We start from the raw sequence: 23,487 nt of genomic DNA, 5'->3' as shown, positions 1-23,487 counted from the left end.
ACAGCAGTCCCAACACCTTACCACTGCTACACCTGGCTATCAGCGGAGCCTTGTCTGGCAGCGAAACTGTTCATTCAACCTCATTTACTGCCTTTTTAAAAAAACATCGCTGATATGGCTGACTTGTTTAAACAAAGTGGTTTCTAATGACAATTGAGATGTACAAACTATGGTATAAGGGGACGACGAGTGGATAAGAGACAATGTGTAATTTCGATTAAGACATTAATGAGCGAGCTAGGATGGACGTAGTCAATATAACTACTTATTCAGCACTTTTGAAATGTACAGCGACAGAATTCAGAACATGGGCCGTTTTGACAGTATTTTTTACACCAAGTCAGAACCATATGATAATAAAGGGGTCATATAATCAGACAATGAAAGCTCTTACAATATTCGATTACATTTCTCTAAAACAGGCTACACGTGCACCACCAAGGCAGAAGAGTAGGCGAACTTAGGAGGGGAAACGGGACTAAATTATCAGGGCGAGGCACATGGGCTACTAACACTTAGTATTCCTTTCTTAGCTACAGTGTACATATCTCCCTGGCATATTACATTGTTTATGCAGCAGCAAACAAGATATTTTTGGACTCACCTTGTGCTGTTCTCACTTGAACAGGAAGGTGGTGCGGCGGTCCTTTTTGTGGGCAAATTTTCTCATCAAACTTTGTCATCAAAGTCTGGCATTCTCTGGATTTATTGTGCTTTCAAGACAACTGGGAACTCAAAAAAAAAAACAAGGTCGACTCATGATGACGTCAGTAATCTTCAGGTCGGAGCTCTAGAAAGAGGCCAGATTTCCCGACTTGCAATTCCAAGTTGGATGACCGTTCAAAATGTATTTTCCCCAGTCGGATCTAGTTTTTTCCTGAGTTCCCAGTTGTCTTGAACTCACTGAAATCAGATTTCCCAATTCAGAGCTCCCAGTTGTTTTGAGCGAGGCAGAATGCTGTATTGACACCATGGCCAATGTTGAATGTTTATCCTTTTAAGCTTGGAAAAGAGACCCTTAAACCCAGACTTGGGACCACACACCCACTCCACTGAATAGCAGGCTAGTGATTGCTTTGCAATGCTTGCCGTTAGCCACAGATTCCTTCCAAACCACTCAATGTTGTGTAATGTTTATGTCCAATGGCCGTTGAGCAACAATACGTTTTATCTATATTTTTTCTTCATTATTTCTCTTCATATGACATGGATTAAAAAGGATTTGCCGGTAGATTGTCGACTTGATTCATGATGATGACTGCTCGCTTGGAAGCTAAGATTTTGAAAGCATGATGTTGACATCAGTCCAATCAAAGCTGCTGTAAATATAACATGATTTGATGTAATTTTATATGTGGCCAATGACCTTGAGCATTCTTGGATGGTAGCCTCTAATGTAACCCTATGGCAGCACCCAAGGGGCTTGAATTGTTTAGATTTGGCGGTGACGTAGTGTCCCCATGAGTGACAGAACACTGAGCCAATCACAGCGCAACTAGAGAACATTACCAACCGCTACGCTCCGTATTTTCTACTGGCTGCCCCACCACCACAGAAAGCATTGAGCTAGACTGAAACACGTGCATTTTGGGGCTGACTTACTCAAGAAAGCAAAAAAGAGACCAAGTTTGTTTCCGGCTTTATTAACTCAAAGGTTATATGTCTTGACCCTGACAAAACTACGTTGGCAAATAAATAATCAGTCTCTACCCGCCATTGTACTGGTGAACGTACAATCCCTGGAGAGGAAACTGGACAAGGTCTGTTTGAGATTATCCTATCAACGGGACCTGAAGAACTGTAATATCCTATGTTTCTCAGAGTCGTGGCTGAACAAGAACATTGAAAATATACATCTAGCTGGTTTTTCAATGCATCGTCAAGACTGTACGGCAGCATTGGGTAAGGTTAGGGAGAAGAGGGGTGTCTTTGTTATCAACAGATTGTGCACCATCTCTAATATTAAGGACTATTCATGGTTCTGCTCACCAGAGTTAGAATACCTCATGATAAACTGTAGATCATACTATTTACCAAGAGAGTTTTCATATATATTTTTTGTAGCTGTCTATTTACCACCATAAACTGGTGCTGGAGCTAAGACCGCACTCAACCAGCTGTATAGGGCCATAAGCAAACAAGAACATGCTCATCCAGAGGTGACGCTCCTAGTGGCTGGTGATTTTAATGCAGGGAAACTGAAATCCATTTTACCTAATTTCTACTAGCATGTCACCGTGTCACAAATATCATACACCCAAGACATTGTCATGACTGTCCACGAGAATCCAAATAGGTCAGATCAGGTTTGCAATGAATAACTTCAATCAGACACCCTCTCACCCTAGAGGGGGAAGGAAATAACTAGTGGGGGTTAGCAACTCACGCCCTGTTGTAAATCAAGTGAGAAGATTCAGGCATGCGCTCTCAAGATTCACCAAAGGAATGTGTTTTGTTTCAACTGACTTTTTCCCGCTGAAACTAACACGTTCAATATTTCTAACATAGAACGTGGGGAATGGTCAGAGGCGATCTATAGAACACTAATATCATTAAACATTTTATAAAGGAAATACTGTAACTTGGAAAGTATACCCACTGTATGTATGAAGTTTCCATGTTTTTGTTAAGAGAGGGATGTGATTTGAGAAGCTAGTTAGGGAAAGGGGGATACCTAGTCAGTTGTCCAACAATGTATTCAACTTAAATGTGTCTTCCGCATTTAACCTCTGAATCAGAGAGGTCCAGGGGGCTGCCATAATCAACATCCACGTCTTCAGCGCCCGGAGAACAGTGGGTTAACTGCCTTGCTCAGAGGCAGATTGACAGATTTTTACCTTGTCAGTTCCGGTTACTGGCCCAATTCTCTAAACACTAGGCTACCCGCCGTGAGGTCAGGGAGTGTGCCAGCCTGCCGGAACAGCCCCTTTCGAACAAATTGTATAAATGATGGGTTAAGAAAAAACCCACATTGGACTAGAAAAGTGTGAAGCTGTAGCTGCACGTTTAAAGTGGTCTGAACTTTGAATCTCAACATGAGGTGGAGACGATAAACTCCACTACACCACTGCTCTTTTCTGTGAAGGTCATGTTAGGCTGAATTCAGTGCATGAACTATCACTTTACTGTAGGAGGAGAGTGGAAGAAGCTCCACATGACAGGACTCATGTCTGGCAGAGTCTCTTTGTGTTATTCACCAAGACAACGGAGTCAGTCAAGCCTCCAGGAGTTTTTCTACTGGAGGTCAGTCATCTCTGATGTTCAAATACTGTAGTGCCCCTGAAGTCTTCTTGTGATACGGAGTAGTTTTGATAAATAAAAGTCTACCTTTTTTTACTTGATTTTGAACATAATGCAGGACAATATTGAGTCAGTTTTATTAAGACCAGAACATATAGAATAGCCTACTTTAGTATAAAATTTTTCCAAAACCATGCACATGGTAGGCCAAGCTCTACTTTTTTTTATATATGCCATAGTAATAGATGAAAAAGACAATGTATTACAACAAAAATATGTTTTATATTGCCAATAGCAGCCCATCCTGTCAGACGTGATTGTCATGGTTGTCTTGATATATAGGTTATTCTGACCCTGTAATAACATAAGTTGAAGTCGTGAGCGTCTACTGACCCCACTTCAGAATTAACTTGTCACTGGGCTCTGCCCTTATTATTCATTATTAACACAGCAATTGGATTTAGATGGACTTGAATACATCAGTGAGAACAACACCCAAAATATGGTTAGGAGGAACAACTTAATGTAATGCGACCATAATGACGTTGAAGCACTTGCAGTTGGAGCGTGCTCTATTGAACAAAGCCTATTATTTCAAATGCAGATTATTACTCAGTTTTATGATTTATATAGTTGTATTACTTAGTTTTAGGAGCAGCATTTCCCTCTTAAACAGCTACTCATGGGTCGATGCAAGTTAACATCGTGTTCAAACCAACACGATGTGAACTTGCATCGACCATGAATGGTTGTTTAAGAGGGAAATGCTGCTCCTAAAACTAAGTAATACACCTATTTAAATAATACAACTGAGTAATAATCTGCATTTGAATGGAATAAATAATTAATGGAATTATGCAACAGACAGATATTGCATAATTGAAAACAGCTGAAACTGGGTAAGGGGTTCTGATTGAATAGTGCCTCAAGTAACCTTTTTGAGCTAAACCTCAAACATCTACAATTAGATGGTTCAGCCATGCTCTGAATTGAATGTACATATTCCTACTAAATAAGCTAAAGCCAAGCCAAGTCATTTAGTTTTGGCAGTGTTGTTTTGTCTTCGAAATGAGGTTAAAGAAAAGGAAATTGTATGCTTTCCTATTACACACACAATCAAGTCCCAAGGTGCTTGTGTTGCTTAACGACTTGGTTTGCTGCCACTTCCTTTGCGGTGATTTGGGATGGTGCCCCATTCACTCTCACTGTTTTAGCTCATCAGTGCTATGTATTGTATATTTCACCGTATTTCTGTGAATCAGACCCCCCACACTGAGGGCATCTGATCTGTGCGATAACAGTTGAGAGGATCACGCAGCTCATGCCTTCTCTTTCTCTTTAGCATCTGCTCTTCCCTGTCTGCCCTTCTTGTTCCACTTGGGTGAAATCTGAATCTGGGTGCCACACTGTTTCATCGAATTTTCAGTGAAACTGGGATTTCCCACAACACCTCAAATTAGAGGATATGAAAAATTCAGACTCTTCCAACCCCACGGGGATAGCCAGCCTGAGCCTACATGGCAGGTTGGCAGGCTGATTTGAGTGACAACCTATGAAAGAAGAAGTCCTTTGCTCTCAATAAATTGCGCGCGGGCGCACACACACACGCACATTCACCTTTGACGAACCTCACTAAATGATAACATTGATGCCTGTCAAGCCAAGCATGTAATCACAGAGCATGCAAACAGACAGTAATTAGCATCAGCGAAGCATAACCTTGACTTTGTGTACATTACAGTGCATATAAGGAAATCAGTAAATTTAAATAAATGCATTAGGCCCTAATCTATGTATTTCACATGACTGGGCAGGAGTGCAGCCATCAACCATGGGTGGCCCACACACTTGGGAGTCAAGGTGACCCACTGGGGAGCCAGTCCCAGTCAATCAGAATGAGTTTTTACCCACAAAAGGGCATTATTACAGATATAAATACAATTGGTGGCTTATGGTAGAGAAATTAACATTAAATTCCCTGGCAGCAGCTCTGGCGGATATTCCTGCAGTCAGAATGGCAATTGCTAGCTCCCTCAGAACTTGAGACATCGGTGGCATTATGTTGTGTGACAAAACTTCACATTTTAGAGTGGCCTTTTATTGTCCCCAGCACAAGGTGCACCTGTGTAATGATAATGCTGTTTAATCAGCTTCAAATTTGTTTACACCTGTCAGGTGGATGGATTATCTTGACAAAGGATAAAATGCTCACTAACAGGGATGTAAACAAATTTGTGCACAACATTTGAGAGAAATAAGCTTGTTGTGCATATGGAACATTTCGGGGAACTTTAATTTCAGTTCATGAAACATGGATGAAGCAGGACGATTTTTTAAACATTTCGTCTGACAAACTTGTCTCTTTCTGAAAAGTTGAATGGCCCTACAATGCTGCATGATTCTGCCAGTAAGATTTAAGGACCTGTCAATCTGTTCTGTCAACCTGGGTGCCCTCTGAAGCTGTTCTCTGATTCTCTACATGGCAATTTTCGTCTAGGAGTGACTCTTACCCGTCATTTGATAGTGGCCATGGTTATCACATTGCTGTACACGCTGGTATGCAAGACTTTCAGGCAGAGAGAATGGCGTGTAAATTAGTTTACATCCCCCCACACTATGAGAATGATTGGGTTGACTCGAGGTTGTCAGACTGCTTGTGTCTGACTGAGGAATTATTCATGCATTCCAGGAATTATTCATGCATTCCAGGAATGAATAATACATTCCAGGAATTACTAATATATTCCAGGAACAACAGAGGCAGGTGTCGTGGAGAAGTTGAGGCATTTGTAATCTCTCCGATACCTCCAACTTTTTAATGTCTGACCCTCTATACCTATAATCTACCACCTGTTTGCCGAGAAGTCTAAGGTTCACTCAGTGTTGTCAAGCAATCGAATCAATGTGTTTGGTAAGGCTTTGCTTAGGCTGCATGTGTAATGCATTATGATGCTGTTATAAATGTATTGTAAGAATTGTCAAAATCATATATGACCCTCATAATAAGGCACTTCACAGGTCAGTGAAGTACAGATTTCATGTTTGTTGGCCAAGCCATCTTTAATTGTCAGTGTTCCTCTCCTCCACCATCCTTTACCATATGACGTTGTTGGTGAAAGATAAGGGAGAAGCTATCCTTGGAAGAGCACTTGATATCACAACATACATTTTTATTAATATTCATTCATTTAGCCAAGCTCACTTCCAAAGTACAGTACATATAGAGCCCCAGTTTAACCAATTTAACTACAACTTAACTTCAGATTAACTACAGAGCAGACTGTCTCTAAAAATCTGAGATGGGAATTGTTTGGAGCTTGTTTGCTACTGTAGAGGAGGGTGACATTGCTGCAGAGTGCAGACAAAGTATACTCTTTTGACTCTGCTGGCAATTTCACCCCAGGGCGAGTTGCCCCTGGGCTCAACCTGGTGTTTTAACCCTGGATGTTTTCGAACTTGTGTCAGTCATCTCTGGGTTGGATTTTATCAGTGAGTATTCTTTACAGAACGATGGGAAAGGCATGTTCCTAGAGGTAGGAATGGTCTATTGGTCTCTTGTGCAGATCAAATGGAGCACAGTTTAATTGAGTTCATGCTTACAACAGTGAACAGTGAACCCCAACACACCAAGACGAGGTGATGTGTTGGTGTAGATGATTTAGAGTGTTCCATTTAAACTGCAGCAGCCACCCTTGAAATGCCTTATTAACATCACAAGTATGCAGGGCACCAAGCACGTCACACCACAAAGCTCCACCACTGGCAATGTTATTATTCACTCATTAATTTATGATTCATGTCTAGGCATTAGAAATATTGTATGAGAGAGAGCACCATGGATGGCACAGTATACTATGTACTGTGTGTATCTACATTTTTAGGTGCATTCACTCTTGGCCCCCTTGTTTTCACTAATGGACCAGTACACTTTGTACCCACTCTCTTTGAGAGAGGATCAACACTGACTGAAATCTGTCCATTGGCTGGGGGGCAGTATTGAGTAGCTTGGATGAATAAGGTGCCCAAAGTAAGCGGCTTGCTCCTCAGTCTCAGTTGCTAATATATGCATATTATTTTTAATATTGGACAGCAAACACTCTAACGTTTCTAAAACTGTTTGAATGATGTCTGTTAGTATAACAGAATTCATATGGCAGGCAAAAACCTGAGGAGAAATCAAAGCAGGAAGTGAGAAATCTGAGGCTGGCATGTACTCAACACAGTTCCCATTGAAATCCGCTTGAGATATTAATGATGTTGCACTTCCTAGGGCTTCCACTAGATGTCACCCGTCTATAGAAATTTGAATGAGGCTTCTACTGTGTTGTGGGACTGAATGACAGCAGAATTAATCAGGTGTCTGGCAGTCAGCCATTCTGGTCAAGCGCATTGCACATGATAGCGACTTGCGTTCCATGGCTCCCGAAAACACAAAGGAATACCCCCGGTTGGAACTTTATTGAAGGGGAATGTTAAAAACATCCTAATGATTGATTCTGTACTTAGTTTGAAATGTTTCTTCGACCTGTATTAAAGGTTTTTAAAGTTTTTGTCTGACTTAACGCTGACCAAAACGAGCGTTTGGATATGTATACCAAACGCGCTAACAAAAGTAGCTAATTGGACATAAATAACGGACATTGTCGAACAAATCAAGCATTTTTTGTGGACCTGGGATTCATTGGAGTGAATTCTGATGAAGATCATCAAAGGTAAGGGAATATTTAGCATGTAATTTATAGTTTATGTTGACTACAACATGGCAACTATTTTGACTTGATTGTTCTGAGTGCCGTCTCAGATTATTGCATGGTTTGCTTTTTCAGTAAAGTTTTTTCGAAATCTGACACAGCGGTTGCATTAAGGACAGGTATATCTATAATTCCATGTGTATAACTTGTATTCTCATCTACATTTAGGGTGAGTATTTCTGTTGAATCAATGTGGCTATGCAAAATCACTGGATGTGTTTGGAACTAATGAATGTAACGTGCCAATGTTAACTCTGATTTTTTTATATAAATATGAACTTTATCAAACAAAACATAAATGTATTGTGTAACATGAAGTCCTATGAGTGTCATCTGATGAAGATCATCAAAGGTTAGTGATTCATTTTATCTCTATTTGTGGTTTTTGTGACTCCTCTCTTTGGCTGGAAAAATGGCTGTGTTTTATTGTCACTAGGTGCTGACCTAACTTAATCGTTTGTGGTTCTTTCGCCGTAAATCCTATTTGAAATCGTACACTGTGGTGCGATTAACAACAATAATACATTTAAAACGATATAAGATACATGTATGTTTAAGGAATTTTAATTATGAGATTTCTGTTGTTTTGAATTTGGCGCCCTGCACTTTCAGTGGCTGTTGTCATATCATCCCGGGTAATAGGATTGCAGCCTTAAAGGGCCAATCAGCAGTTGTCACAATAACAAAGCATCTTCCCCGCCACTGTTTCGGTAAAAAGTTGAGGAATGGGCCTAGAGAAATTCATAGACAGAGCTATGGATGCAAGGACTGACCATCTATGATATAAAAATTATAGTTTTAACCATGTATCGAGGCTTATATCTTGGGTTCTGATGGGATACGACAGTTAAGCTAAGCTCGTGAGGCATTTACAGGTTATATTCTTCAAGAATAAATGGGTACACATCATCCATTTAATGAATCATTAAGTCCATGAATGGATGTAACAACTGCTGATTGCCTCTTATGACCTTAGTATGCTCTTAGGCCGTATTTTTTGGATTGGTTTAAATCTCTTAGTCTAACTGACAGATGGGTATCTCGAGCCACCGAGTTGAGGCTGAGGGATGCATTACAATGTGTTGTCACTTTAAGACCAAACGTCTGGAAAGGGGAGGAGAGTCAGGAGAGGGAAAAACTGACAACAAATGAGAAGCAGTGTATGTGCAGACACAGTGACACCTTGGTGAGGAGAGTCAGAGCGGGGGAGTGAGGCAGGCAGAGGGGAAGAGAGTAAGAGGGCTGGAAAAGAGAGACTGAGATCAAAGAGAGCGAGATGGAGACAGACAGAGATAGCCTCACCAGACGACTGCCATTATAATTAGTGTTTACGGAACTTTTTTCAGAGCTAATGATCTGCTCTTGTGTGAGTCACGGAGATAATTTAGACTGGTGGCAACGTGCAGCACAGAGCATCGCCAGAACTCCTTCACATTCACACAGACAGCAGGCAGGTGAGTGTGCCTGTCGCTTCATGGGCTTTCTTTCTTTTTGAGTAACTATCACTTATATACAATTACCATGTTATTACCATTTTATTCTGTGCTGTAATGTAAAATTCTCCCATAGGTATAGTGTTTAATGCACAAGTATGTGTTGGCTGCATTAAATATTGAACTACTGTTCCATTGTAAAAACCAAATCTTCTCTCACTGAGACTTGCAGCTCCTTTGTCCTGAAAATGGCTGTATATCCCAAGATTTATCATGGCTTTGCCTGGTGACTCAAATCCCCTTCCTCTCAGTGATGTGGGGATAACTTGCTCTCCCTCACAGTTTATAATGAGATGGGGTACTACTGGTCTGCTCTCTGTCAGTCAGGGTGTTTGTCTGGCTGTGACTTTGACCTATAATAGCATCATCTAATGGTATCATATGTTGTGTCCTAGAAGATGGGCTCTTCTCCCTGTCAGATGGAACTGATTTGAGCGGCTTCCACTAAGCACATCATGTTGTAACTTGCCAAACCAGTTGCTATTGATGTTGGTTCCCTTTATGACCCACTTCACCTGTCAAACCCGAGTGCTAGACAGAGTCTGCATCCCAAATCGTACCCTATTCCCTATATAGTGCACTACTTTTGACGGGGGACGTATCGGCCCTGGTCAAAAGTAAAGTAGACTAGAGTAGAGCAGAGTAGTGTAGTGTAGAGTAGACTAGTGTAGAGTCTTTATTAACCCATGGGGCAATTCATTTTGCAGCACATAGTAAAAACACATTGAACACAGACAAATAAATATACCCCAAAACAATAAATACAGCAATATGTACACAACTAACAGTAGTCCTTCAGCTTATTGAGAAAGCTGATAGCAGCTGGCATGAAGGAGAGTTTTGAGCCATTTTAAACTTGGGGAGTGTGTACTGTGGCTGTGCCCTGGGGGAAACAACATAAATTCATCAAACAAGGGATGCTGGGAGTTCCTCAGAATGGATTGCGCCTTACATATGACTGGTGTCTGTAGTGCACTATATAGGGAATAGGGTGCCATTTGGACCTCAGCCAGAGCCATCTTTATATACGGCTCTCTCTGGTGCTCGACAATAATTAATGGACCCCTTAAAAATGTTAAAGTACTTTTATTGCAGATTGGAGTTACCTTCAGACAGTGAAACCTCTGCTCTTCAGTCTTGGTGTGCGACTCAAATGACACCCTATTCCCTATATAGTGTGCTATTTTTCACCAGTCCCGGTCAAATATAGTGCACTTAATATGGAATAGGGTGCCATTTGTTTCGGTAAAGGACGTCCCTGGGGCTATTTTTATGTATTTTGGCCAGACTGCTGGATAGTCATCAACGGCTACCCTGAGTGTAAATGGAGCTTATCTCTTTTATTGATCCCTGTCTATTAGTCTCACCATAGACTACACACTTATTAAGGCCTAGATTCAATCAGATGAAGCGTTAACCGGCGGTAGCCGACATCTCCACAGCTGGGGGTTTTGGCTGTGTCGGGGTTGTAACTGCATTAGAGCTGTCAAATCGGTGAGCAGCTGCTCCTGTGGTTGTCACTAAGCCATACACATTCCAGTATAGGTATAACACCAGGAGCGTTTGCCGATTTGATAGCTCCAACACAGTTACACCTCTGACATCGTCTAAATAAAAGCAATGAAACTGCTATGCAACTGTTGGTTATCGCGGGTTAAGGCAGAACTGATTGAATCTAGCCCTAAAATCTGGGATACCGTTGCACAGTAAAAGGAGTCAGTGTTGACTTAGCCCAAAGGCCGGCAGATGACGATATTGAGTCGTGTCATCTTACTGTCCAAAGGGAATCTATTCAGCTGGCTATGCACTAGTTCCCCCCATAGACCAGTTCGTACATAAAACATTCTCCATTAAGGTGGTATTTGTATTTTGTATTTGTTATGGATCCCCATTCGCTGCTGCCAAGGCAGCTACTCTTCCTGGGGTCCAGGAAGAACAGTTATACTATTTTTAAAACATTACAATACATTCACAACAGATTTCACAACATATTAAGTGTGTGCCCACTACTACCACATATTTACAACACAAAATCCACATGTACCTGTGTGCATAGTTATTGTGTGTTTGTATGCATGTATCTGTGCCTATGTTTGTGTTGCTTCACAGTCCCCACCATTCCATAAGGTGTATTTTTATCTGTTTTTCAAATCAGATTTTACTGCTTGCATGAGTTACTTGTTGTCAAATAGAGTTCCATGTAATCATAGCTCTATGTAGTACTGTGTGCTTCCCATAGTCTGTTCTGGACTGTGAAGAGACCTCTTGTCTTGTGGGGTTGCATGGGTGTCCGAGCTTTGTGCCAGTAGTTCAACATGTCAATACCTCTCAGAAATAAAAGTAGTGATGAATTCAATCTCTCCTACACTTTGAGCCAGGAACGATTGACATTATTAATGTTAGATCTCTGTGTACATCTAAGCGCCAGATGTGCTGCCCTGTTAGGGGCCAATTGCAATTTGTCTAAATCCCTCTTTATGGCACCTGACCACACGACTGAACAGTAATCCAGGTGCGGCAAAACTAGGTCCTTTAGGACCTGCCTTGTTGATAGTACAGCTAAGAAGGCAGAGCAGCACATTATTATGGACACACTTCTCCCCATCTTAGCTACTATTGTATCAGTATGTTTTGACCATGACAGTTGAAAATCCAAGGTTACACCAAGCAGTTTTGTCCCTCCAACATTATTCATTACAATATGTAGTTGAGGTTTAGGGTTTAGTGAATGATTTGTCCCAAATACAATGCTTTTAGTTTTAGAAAAATTTAGGTCCATTCTGAAACTAACTGCAACTCTTTGTTAACCAGTTAGAGCTCTAGGGGCGCTATTTCATTTTTGGATAAAAAACGTTCCCGTTTTAAGCGCGATATTTTGTCACGAAAAGATGCTCGACTATGCATATTCTTGACAGTTTTGGAAAGAAAACACTCTGAAGTTTCAGAATCTGCAAAGATTTTGTCTGTAAGTGCCCCAGAACTCATTCTACAGGCGAAACCAAGATGATGCATCACCCAGGAATTAGCAGAATTTCTGAAGCTCTGTTTTCCATTCTCTCCTTATATGGCTGTGATTGCGCAAGGAACGAGCCTACACTTTCTGTCGTTCGCCCAAGGTCTTAGCAGCATTGTGACGTATTTGTAGGCATATCATTGGAAGATTGGCCATAAGAGACTACATTTTCCAGAGGTCCGCCCGGTGTCCTTTGTCTAAATTTGTGCGTAATCTTCAGGTGCGGTCATTTTCTCCTGGGATTCAGGAGAGAAAGCATGTATCCAAGAACGATGTATCAATGAAGAGATATGTGAAAAACACCTTGAGGCTTGATTCTAAAAAACGTTTGCCATGTTTTCAGTCGATATTATGGAGTTAATTTGGAAAAAAGTTTGCGTTTTGAGGACTGAATTTATGGATTTTTTTTGGTAGCCAAATGTGATGTATAAAACGGAGCTATTTCTAATACACAAGGAATCTTTTTGGAAAAACTGAGCATCTGCTATCTAACTGAGAGTATCCTCATTGAAAACATCAGAAGTTCTTCAAAGGTAAATGATTTTATTTGAAGGCTTTTATGTTTTTGTTAATGTTGCGTGCTGGATGCTAACGCTAATGCTAACGCTAAATGCTAACGCGAAATGCTAACTCTAGCTAGCTACTTTTACACAAATGATTGTTTTCCTATGGTTGAGAAGCATATTTTGAAAATCTGAGATGACAGTGTTGTTTACAAAAGGCTAAGCTTGAGAGATGGCATATTTATTTCATTTCATTTGCGATTTTCATAAATAGTTAACGTTGTGTTATGCTAATGAGCTTGCTGATAGATTTACACAATCCTGGATACAGGGGTTTTTTCATAGCTAAACGTGACGCAGAAAACGGAGCGATTTGTCCTAAACAAATAATCTTTCAGGAAAAACTGAACATTTGCTATCTGAGAGTCTCCTCATTGAAAACATCTGAAGTTCTTCAAAGGTAAATGATTTTTTTGAATGCTTTTCTGTTTTTTTGTGTAAATGTTGCCAGCTGAATGTTAATGCTAAATGCTACGTTAGCCATCAATACTGTTACACAAATGCTTGTTTTGCAATGGTTGAGAAGCATATTTTGAAAATCTGAGATGACAGTGTTGTTAACAAAAGGCTAAGCTTGAGAGATGGCATATTTATTTCATTTCATTTGCGATTTTCATGAATAGTTAACGTTGCGTTATGGTAATGAGCTTGAGTCTGTATTCACGAACCCGGATCCGGGATGGGGAGATCAGAAAGGTTAAGTTTTGCAGTTATTTCAGTTGCTGTAGAAGCTGATGTGTATAATGTTGAGTCATCTGTGTACATAGACACACTGGCTTTACTCAAAGCATGTCGTTAGTAAAGATTGAAAAAAGTAAGGGGCCTAGATAGCTGCCCTGGGGAATTCCTGATTCTACCTGGATTATGTTGGATAGGCTTCCATTAAAGAACACCATCTGTGTTCTGTTAGACAGGTAACTTGTTATCCACAATATAGCAGGGGGTGTAAAGCCATAACACATGTTTTTTTTCCAGCAGCAGACTTTGATTGCTAATGTAAAAAACTGCACTGAAGTCTAACAAAACAGCCACCACAATATTTTTATCATCAATTTCTCTCAGCCAATCATCAGTAATTTGTGTAAGTGCTGTGCTTGTTGAATGTCCTTCCCTGTGTGCTAAAAGTCTGTTGTCAATTTGTTTATTGTAAAATGGCATTGTATCTCGACATGCATCCCTTGTATCTAACCCGGACGACACTGGGCCAATTGTGTGCCACTCTATGGGACTCCCAATCACGGCCAGTTTTGAGACAGCCTGGAATCAAACCAGGGTCTGTAGTGACACCTCAAGCACTGAGATGCGGCGCTTTAAACCGCTGAGCCACCCGGGAGCCCAAGATAATGCTTGTCTTTCATATTTTGGTTAGATATACTTGAATGTGTACTGTCAACGTTTGTTGTTGGTATGTCAGGCCTAAGTTTGCACATCTTGCCAATGAAAAAAACATTAAATTAGTTGGCAATATCAGTGGGTTTTGTGATGAATGAGCCATCTGATTCAATGAATGTATCACGTTTCAGGTAAGACCCAGATGCAGACAGTGTCGAAGTAACAAAAGTGTATTACTAATACAGGGGCAGGAAAAATGACAGGTCAAGGGCAGGCAGAGGTCAGTAATCCAGATAGGGTGCAAAGGTCCAGAACGGCAGGCAGTCTTAGGGTCAGAGCAGGCAGTGGTCAATAATCCAATGTGGTGGGGCAAGGTATAGAACGGCAGGCAGGCTCAGCGCAGGCAGGCGCAGGCAAAACAGGAACTAGAACAGACAGGCGCAAGGGGAAAACCGCTGGTAGGTTTTACAAAACAAAACAAACTGGCAACAGACAAACAAAGAACACAGGTATAAATACACTGGGGATAATGGGGAAGATTGGCAACACCTGGAGGGGGGTGGAGACAAGAACAGAGACAGGTGAAACAAATGTCTGTAGTGACACCTCTGTCACCTGTGACAGAATGATGGAGCTCCAAAGCTTTTTACTATCATTCTTTATGTAATTTATCTCTGTTTCATAGTGTAGTTTCTTCTTCTTTTTATTCAGGTTAGTCACATGATTTCTCAATTTGCAGTACATTTGCCAATCGGTTGTGCAGCCAGACTTGGTAGTAGTGTCCCAACAGTTACATGTGTATAGGGGACATATTGGAGGGGCAGCAACCCTTGGTCTGTTTTACCATGTAGTCACTGCAGGTTTGGAAGCCTTTGTTAATCTCTGTGCACGGAACCCGCTAGCGGGCTGAAATTCCACAACATACGGTGATCGCTACATAAATAGTCATATTAAACATTCATGAAAATACAAGTGTCTCACATGTATCGAAAGCCTAGAATCTGTGAACCACTTGTGTCGTGAATTTCGTCTCATTCCATTTTCGATGACACATTCCAGGTAAATAACCCACACAGAACGTGACTTTTCCTGTCATGTTTGGTTTCACTGCAATCAACTGGTTTGTTTGTAACACAATCAGACCAGATGGGCCATTTCGCGGGACGTATTGACTGAAAGAAACCGATTTGAAGACAACAAGTCATGACATCATTGTGCACCAATGATTTGCCCGCTGTTTCGTTGATTGACTGTATTTTAACCCAATGACCACTGATCGTTTTGAAATCTAGCCTGGTAGATAGCCAATGAGCTGAGCTAAACGGCAATAGGCCATGTTTATATATTGCAAGCCCAACCCATGTAGTAAACTCCAGCGTAAAGTGAGTAATTCGCTATTGAAGTTTCATACCGGAAGGAGAAACACATATTACGCATTGCATTGTTTGGTAAATGCGCAGATTCAGCTGTTTATATATCAATCATTATGGCGACTAAGTCAGGGAAAGCTAAATCTAAGTCTAGATATACAGATGTACACACAATTTTAGAATAAATTGATTGGGAAGGTGAGACAGAGATTGTTGTAGGATGATTCGTTTTGCGATTGTGGAGGAATATTTTTTGAACGGGAGAGGACGTCTTTTGAACTGGTAAGTTCTTATCATGCTAATGCCCTTGTTCTAAATTAATAATATAAAACATTATTTGTGATTTTTTGTAAATTTTAGAAGCAATATATAAACACGTAATGTCATGAAATGTGAGATGCGTGTGTCTGCTGCCCCACCCCAACCCACATGAAATAGCCTATTTGAGGCTGTTGAGGGGAGGGCAGGCCCACACAACAATGGCCAAAGTGAAATGGAGACAGTAGATACAGCTGGTCTGTGGTAATATAAGAAAGACAGTAGATCTAGCTGGTCTGTCATAATATAATAGAGACAGTAGATCTAGCTGAAATGTCATAATATAAAAGAGACAGTAGATCTAGCAGGTCATAATAATGTATTCAACCTTATGTTCCCTGTACTCTCTCTCTATATATATCTGTTTATTATACCTGTTGATACAGGGCTCATATGTGAAACTATTCTAACTGAACATTTTCTTTCACAGTGACACTGACTCCGAATGGGAGTCTTATCTGGTGTCCTGTGTGAATTTAAGTATGCTCTCTCTAATTCTCTCTTTCTCTCTCTCGGAGGACCTGAGCCCTAGGACCATGCGTCAGGACTACCTGGCATGATGACTCCTTGCTGTCCCCAGTCCACCTGGCCTTGCCGCTGTTCCAGTTTCAAATGTTCTGCCTGCGGCTATGGAACCCTAAACGATTCATTTTTACTCTTGAGGTGCTGTCCTGTTGCACCCTATACAACCACTGTGAACTCCACCCGGCACAGCCAGAAGAGGACTGGCCACCCCTCATAGCCTGGTTCCTCTCTAGGTTTCTTCCTAGGTTTTTGCCTTTCTAGGGAGTTTTTCCTAGCCACCGTGCTTCTACACCTGCATTGCTTGCTGTTTGGGGTTTTAGGCTGGGGCTATATAAATTGATTTGATTTGATAGAGGACTGAGGGTCTTCCAAATATTGAAAGTGTGTAAATAGTTACCCATGTTATTTTGTAAATGTATATATATATATATATATATATATATATATATATATATATATATATATATATATATATATATATATATATATATATATATATTTTTTTTTTTCATATACTTTTTAATCAATAATTTTTTTTTTCCCATTTTTTTTCTTTTTTTTCTCAATTGTTTTTTTTTTTGGGGGGGGGTGTGTTAGAATACCATTTTGGTATTTTGTTTAAAGTTATTTGTTTCAAAATGTATACCTTCACCAATTTGGCCACTTGGGTACATTTGGGCTACTTGTGTGGGACACCTGGGTGACTTTATGATAAATGTCATGTAGCACACTCATTTTGGAAGTTATCATTCTGAAACTTTGCACAAGTACTGTTGCCCTCTTATATTTTCACTGAAATTGTCCCCATCATCCTATCTGAATGTTTGTTTTATCTTGTTCATTTTAAAGATGATACAAAAATAAAAATAAAAAACATGTTTTTTTTCATTGTTTTATCTAAACCAGATCTATTGTGTTATATTCTCCTAGATTCAATTCACATTTCCACAAACTTCAGAGTTTCTTTCAAATGGTACCAAGAATATGCATATCCTTGGTTCTGTGCCTGAGCTACAGGCTGTTAGATTTGGGTATGTCTTCAGGCGGATAAATTGCACAAAGTAGGGGGGGAGCTCTTAAGAGGTTTTAAGGCCTCTAGAAGTGCAAGTGATTTTAAAGAAAACATATTCATATATATTTGATATGCTGTAATATGTAAACCAGAGATGGAAACTCGAGTCTGAGAGTCGGACTCGAGTCGCACTGAAGTCGCAAAGAAAATGACTTGCGACTTGACTTAGACTCGTGATTAATTGACTTGAGACTTGACTTGGACTCTAGATGAGAGACTCGTGAACAATGCAAGTCAGTACTGGGCAAGTCAGTGTTTGTTGTGCATTCTGTCAGATAACATGGAGCAGGCGGCATTGTAACAGAGAAAGTAGTTTAATACAGAGGGCTGAAAAGTGTTCTAGAACGTCTGCGTTCTGCAAAAAATATGCAGACAACGACATATCTATTTCAATTGGGGAGAAGACAGAATCAGTGTCTGTCACTGTAGATACATTGACTGACAGGACCATGAGGGGGCTTCATGGGAGTAATGGTCATCACATGGCCATGGAATGGAAAAAAACTCAGATCGGTTGAGCTGTGATAGATTCACGGGTTCACACACAGGGAAAGCGAGTAGCAGCAGTGTAAAAACAATGGGGGGGGGGGGGGGGGGGTTGATCAATTGTTCAGCATTCTTATAGTTTGGGGGTAGAAGTGTAAGGGCCGATGCTGGAGACGAGAAGCAAGTACAGGGATTGAACATCAAACAAAACAAGAACAGCGTCTGGACAGAGGGAACCAAACAACATCATGACAATAATGCTGACACGGGAAACAAAACTGAGAAACTGACAGTTATAGAGGGGTCCAGGTGAGTCCAATGAGCGCGGATGCGTGTAATGATGGTGACAGGTGTGCGTAATGAAGGGCAGCCTGTTGCTCTCGAGCACTAGAGAGGGGGAGAGGAAGCAGGTGTGACAAGAAGCTGTTATCAGTGTAGATGAAGAGATTGAGACAGGTTAAAGAATGATTTTTAAGCATTGAGACATTTAAGACATGGATTGTGTATGCTTACCATTCAGAAGGTTTAATTGGCAAGACAAAAGATTTAAGTGCCTTTGAATGGGGTATGGTAGTACCTGCAAGGCGCACCGGTTGGAATGTGTCAAGAACTGCAACGCTGCTGGGTTTGTCATGTTCAAAATTCTCCTGTGTGTATAAAGAATGGTCCACCAACCAAAGAACATCCAGCCAACTTGACACAACTGTTGGAAGCATTGGAATCAACATGGGCCAGCATCCCTGTGGGACGCTTTCGACACCTTGTAGAGTCCATGGCCAGTCGAACTGAGGCTGTTCTTAGGGCCAAAGGGGGTGCAACTCAACATTAGGAAGGTGTTCCTAATGTTTTGTACACTCATTGTACATAGATCCCAGACAATATTGTATCTGTGGCTTTTAGGCTAACGTGAATGTTAGTTTTATTTCAATTTTCAGATCTATGCCTTTTTCATCTGTGAAAGAGTGGCTAGCCGGTTAAACATATTGGCACAAAGGTTAAGCTGTCAAAGTAAGAGCTTCTTGATGTATTTTTCAATCCTCTTATTTCAATACAATCTCCTCTGATCAATCATGTGTTTCACTCAGTAAGCTTTGAAGACACACAGATCCTATTAAGATTTTAAAAGGATTCCTTTGTGAGGTATAGAAATGTAGAGAAGAGACATCCAGAGTTACAAGCCAATCCTGTTCACTAATGGGTGGCAGAGACTGTAATTTGTTCAAGGAATCTGAAGTAGCCTATCACTTTGTGGAAACTAACAACAACTCAAGAATTAGGCTGAGCACCTACTGTGTTTTCAGCCTAAAGTATAGGCCTATTACCGTAAGACGTGTGTGTTCGAAATGTTCTACTGTATGTACCAGATGTGTATGTAAACTCAGCAAAAAAAGAAACGTCCCTTTTTCAGGACCCTGTCTTTCAAAGATAATTCGTAAAAATCAAATTAACTTCACAGACCTTCGTTGTGAAGGGTTTAAACACTACAATGAACACCATGCCTGTTCAATGAAACAGAAACAAGTAATGAACATGCACCTGTGGAACGGTCGTTATTAAGACACTAACAGCGTACAGACAGTAGGCAACACTAACAGCTTACAGACGTAGGCAATTAAGGTCACAGTTATGAAAACTTAGGACACTAAAGAGGCCTTTCTACTGACTCTGAAAAATACCAAAAGAAACATGCCCAGGGTCCCTGCTCATCTGCATGAACATGCCTTAGGCATGCTGCAAGGAGGCATGAGGACTGTAGATGTTGCCAGGGCATTAAATTGCAATGTCCGTACTGTGAGATGCCTAAGACAGCACTACAAGGTGACAGGACGGACAGCTGATCATCCTCGCAGTGGCAGACCACGTGTAACAACACCTGCACAGGATCGGTACATCCGAACATCACACCTGTGGGACAGGTACAGGATGGCAACAGCAACTGCCCGAGTTACACCAGGAATGCACAATCTCTCCAACAGTGCTCAGACTGTCCGCAGTAGGTTGAGAGAGACTGAACTGAGGGCTTGTAGGCCTGTTGTAAGGCAGGTCCTCACCAGACATCACGGGCAACAACGGGCACAAAGCCACAGTCGCTGGACCAGACAGAACTGGCAAAAAGTGCTCTTCACTGACGAGTCGGGTTTTGTCTCACCAGGGGTGATAGTCGGATTCGCGTTTCTCATCGAAGGAATGAGCGTTACAACAAAGCCTGTACTCTGGAGCGGGATCGATTTTGAGGTGGAGAGTCCGTCATGGCGGTGTGTCACAGCATCATCAGACTGAGCTTGATGTCATTGCAGGCAATCTCAGCGTTGTGCGTTACAGGGAAGACATCCTCCTCCCTCATGTGGTACCCTTCCTGCAGGCTCATCCTGACATGACCCTCCAGCATGATAATGCCACCAGCCATACTGCCCATTCTGTGCGTGATCTCCTGCAAGACAGGAATGTCAGTGTTCTACCATGGCCAGTGAAGAGCCCGGATCTCAATCCCATTGAGCACGTCTGGGACCTGTTGGATCGGAGGGTGAGGGCTAGGGCCATTCCCCCGAGAAATGTCAAGGAACTTGCAGGTGCCTTGGTGGAAGAGTGGGGTAACATCTCACAGCAAGAACTGGAAAATCTGGTGCAGTCCATGAGGAGATGCACTGCAGTACTTAATGCAGCTGGTGGCCACACCAGATACTGACTGTTACTTTTGATTTCAACCCACCCTTTGTTCAGGGACACAATATTCAATTTCTGTTAGTCACATGTCTGTGGAACTTGTTCAGTTTATGTCTCAGTTGTTGAATCTTGTTATGTTCACACAAATATTTGCTGAAAATAAACGCAGTTGACAGAGAGAGGATGTTTCTTTTTTGCTGAGTTTAAAAGATAATGTGGATAAAGAGTCTCTGCCAAGTCATTAACCAGTTTATATCTAATTTAGTCCACATTTCCCTCTTTGTTTTGGCCAAAGTCCATTATATAAAATCTTTGGTCATGCAGAATATAATACTTTTCTAAACACTTACAGTATACGTTAATGTGGATGCTATAATGATTACAGATAATCCTGAATGAATCGTGAATAATGATGAGTGAAACATTTTTTGTAATGGTGAAAGGTTGTCTTGGGGGTATGATATTTGTGCGTCTGTAACTTTCTCACTCATCATTATTCACGATTCATTCAGTTATATCCGTAATCATGTTAGCATCCACATCAATGTAGAATTGTTTAGAAACATATTCTATTCTTATTTACAATAAAAGTGACTTCAAAATGACACAATACATTGTTCACCATTAATTTCTATTGGGCACAGAATAAATGTACCCAACAAGGTTGTAGAGTCACACGCTTGATGTAATCATTGGGTGCTATGAATATGGATGAAAACACAGTCAAATTAATGCTGACAGTCTGCACTTTAACCTCGTAGTCATTGTATCATTTCAAATCCAAAGTGCTTGAGTATAGAGCCAAAACAACAAGAAATGTGTCCCTGTCCCCAATACTTTTGGAGCTCACTGTATCAACAGTACTGCCACAGCAGCATAACATTTTATTAACACTTGACAAGACTTGCATCATTTACATCATCATCAATATTCAGTCTGATTGGCTGATAGCCTGCACATGGCAGAGAGAGGCAGAAAGAGTGAGGAGGGGCTCCATCCTCAACCGAACTCCATTAGTTCTTCAGTTGGGAGGTGCACGTATGTCAGGCCAGCAGCAACACAGGTAGTCTAACCACCATATACAAAAATATCCACACAAGCCACTAGCCATATGTCATGAGTTAGAAGATCAGTGTTGGGATGAGTTACTTGGAAAAGTAATATATTACATACTACTCATTGCATTGAACAAAAGAAATGTGTTATATTACTAGTGAGATCACTTTGCGTTACTTTCATCAAAAGGTTGTGTCTGCTAAAGTCTTTGTGATGGAAGTTTGGTAGTGTTGCGTATCGATGCTAAACAACATGAATAGGCTCTCAAACTCAAGCAGGTATGTAAACGTGTGGTTGATAGTAGCATGCCAGATCAAACCGGATGGAATTGGGTAAAGGGATTTATTACGGGAGTATTACTTCTCAACGTGAAGTAAATGAAGGACCACTTGAAGGGAGGCATTCTCATTGAGGCAAAGCGCCTCCAGATGACACGAGATGGTAAGAAGGTGGATAGCCTGTCAGTGCTACTAAACTTTGAGGATCTGGTACTGCCAGAAAAAGTTAGGATTGGGTATATGAGTTACTATGTGCGAATTTATGTTTCCGAAACCATTGCGTGGCTATAACTGTCAGGTTTGCGCATGTGGCAGCGTGATGTGGGTGAGAAGATGAATATGGGGAATGTGGAGACAGGATCCAGTTAAAGTGCTGTGTGGCATATATAATTCAGGGCCCTCATTTCTCAATGTTGCGTATGAACAGAAATGTTCGTAAACCATACGTGCGATCATTTCTAAGCAAAGTGTGGGATTTATTCATTTGTACTGATACTTGAGAATGTGTGTAAATTTAGCACACCTCTGACCCTGCGTACGCACAGCACCTGTAGAAAAGTCAAACTGCTAGTGAAATACCATCCACCAAATGGAGAAAGGATTGACATACTAGACAAAATCATAAACCATGAAAGAAAAAAGATAATACATTCACAGTCTATTCCTGTATTTCTTTTATAGACACTTAAGCTACTTAAAGTTCTCAGGGTGCTATTGAATTTATAAACGTGAAACCATTTAAGCCTAATTGAATAATAAAGTCAATCTGAAAGAGAGCGGAATGTAAGTTTGGAGGCAATTTAGTTAAACCAGTTGAATAATATTAAAAGGCAGCACTGAGGCATTGTGACTTGTCCAAAATGGCAAATCTTGCATTGCTGGAGCATTCTGGCACTTGCTGCATCTTGCAGGGAGCGTGTTTTCAATGAGCGTGCAGATTTCTTTTGCTGAGAGCGACGCTGGGCTTATTAGTATATTTCATTTTCCAAGGCATATTTTATTGTATCTCTGCAACTAACTCTCTCCAGTATGAGTAAGGGAGACGAAATGCAGCAATGCCATCCCAGTGCATACCCAAGTCATTTCCACCCTGGGATTTTTGGCCACTGGAACATTCCATGCGAGATTGCGGATCGGTCTGGCATTTCACAACCAACCATGAGCCGAATATTACCTGCAGTCCTTCATGGCATTATTTCATTGACCCCCACAATACATACAGTGTCCGTACACTGCTGTGCAACAGGCCAGAGTGAAAAGAGATTTCCATACCATAGCTGGATTTCACAATGTCGCAGGAGCAAGTGACTGCACCCACATCACAAT

At 41.0% G+C, this 23,487-nt stretch overlaps 1 protein-coding gene across 1 annotated transcript in view; it reads left to right on the top strand.

Annotated features, from left to right (window-relative positions):
- The first annotated feature begins 9,085 nt into the window (after window positions 1-9,085).
- LOC110524488 (alpha-1,3-mannosyl-glycoprotein 4-beta-N-acetylglucosaminyltransferase C) overlaps window positions 9,086-23,487 on the top strand; it is a 33,537-nt gene continuing 19,135 nt past the window's right edge. Inside the window, exon 1 of the mRNA XM_021604198.2 lies at window positions 9,086-9,445. The gene's annotated coding sequence lies outside the window, so the exon portion shown is untranslated. The remainder of the gene's footprint in view (window positions 9,446-23,487) is intronic.

The sequence above is a fragment of the Oncorhynchus mykiss genome, chromosome 1, assembly GCF_013265735.2.
Source record: "Oncorhynchus mykiss isolate Arlee chromosome 1, USDA_OmykA_1.1, whole genome shotgun sequence".
NCBI lineage: Eukaryota > Metazoa > Chordata > Actinopteri > Salmoniformes > Salmonidae > Oncorhynchus > Oncorhynchus mykiss.
The sequence above is the reverse complement of the archived record's forward strand: the minus strand, read 5'-3'. Positions and strand labels throughout refer to the sequence as shown.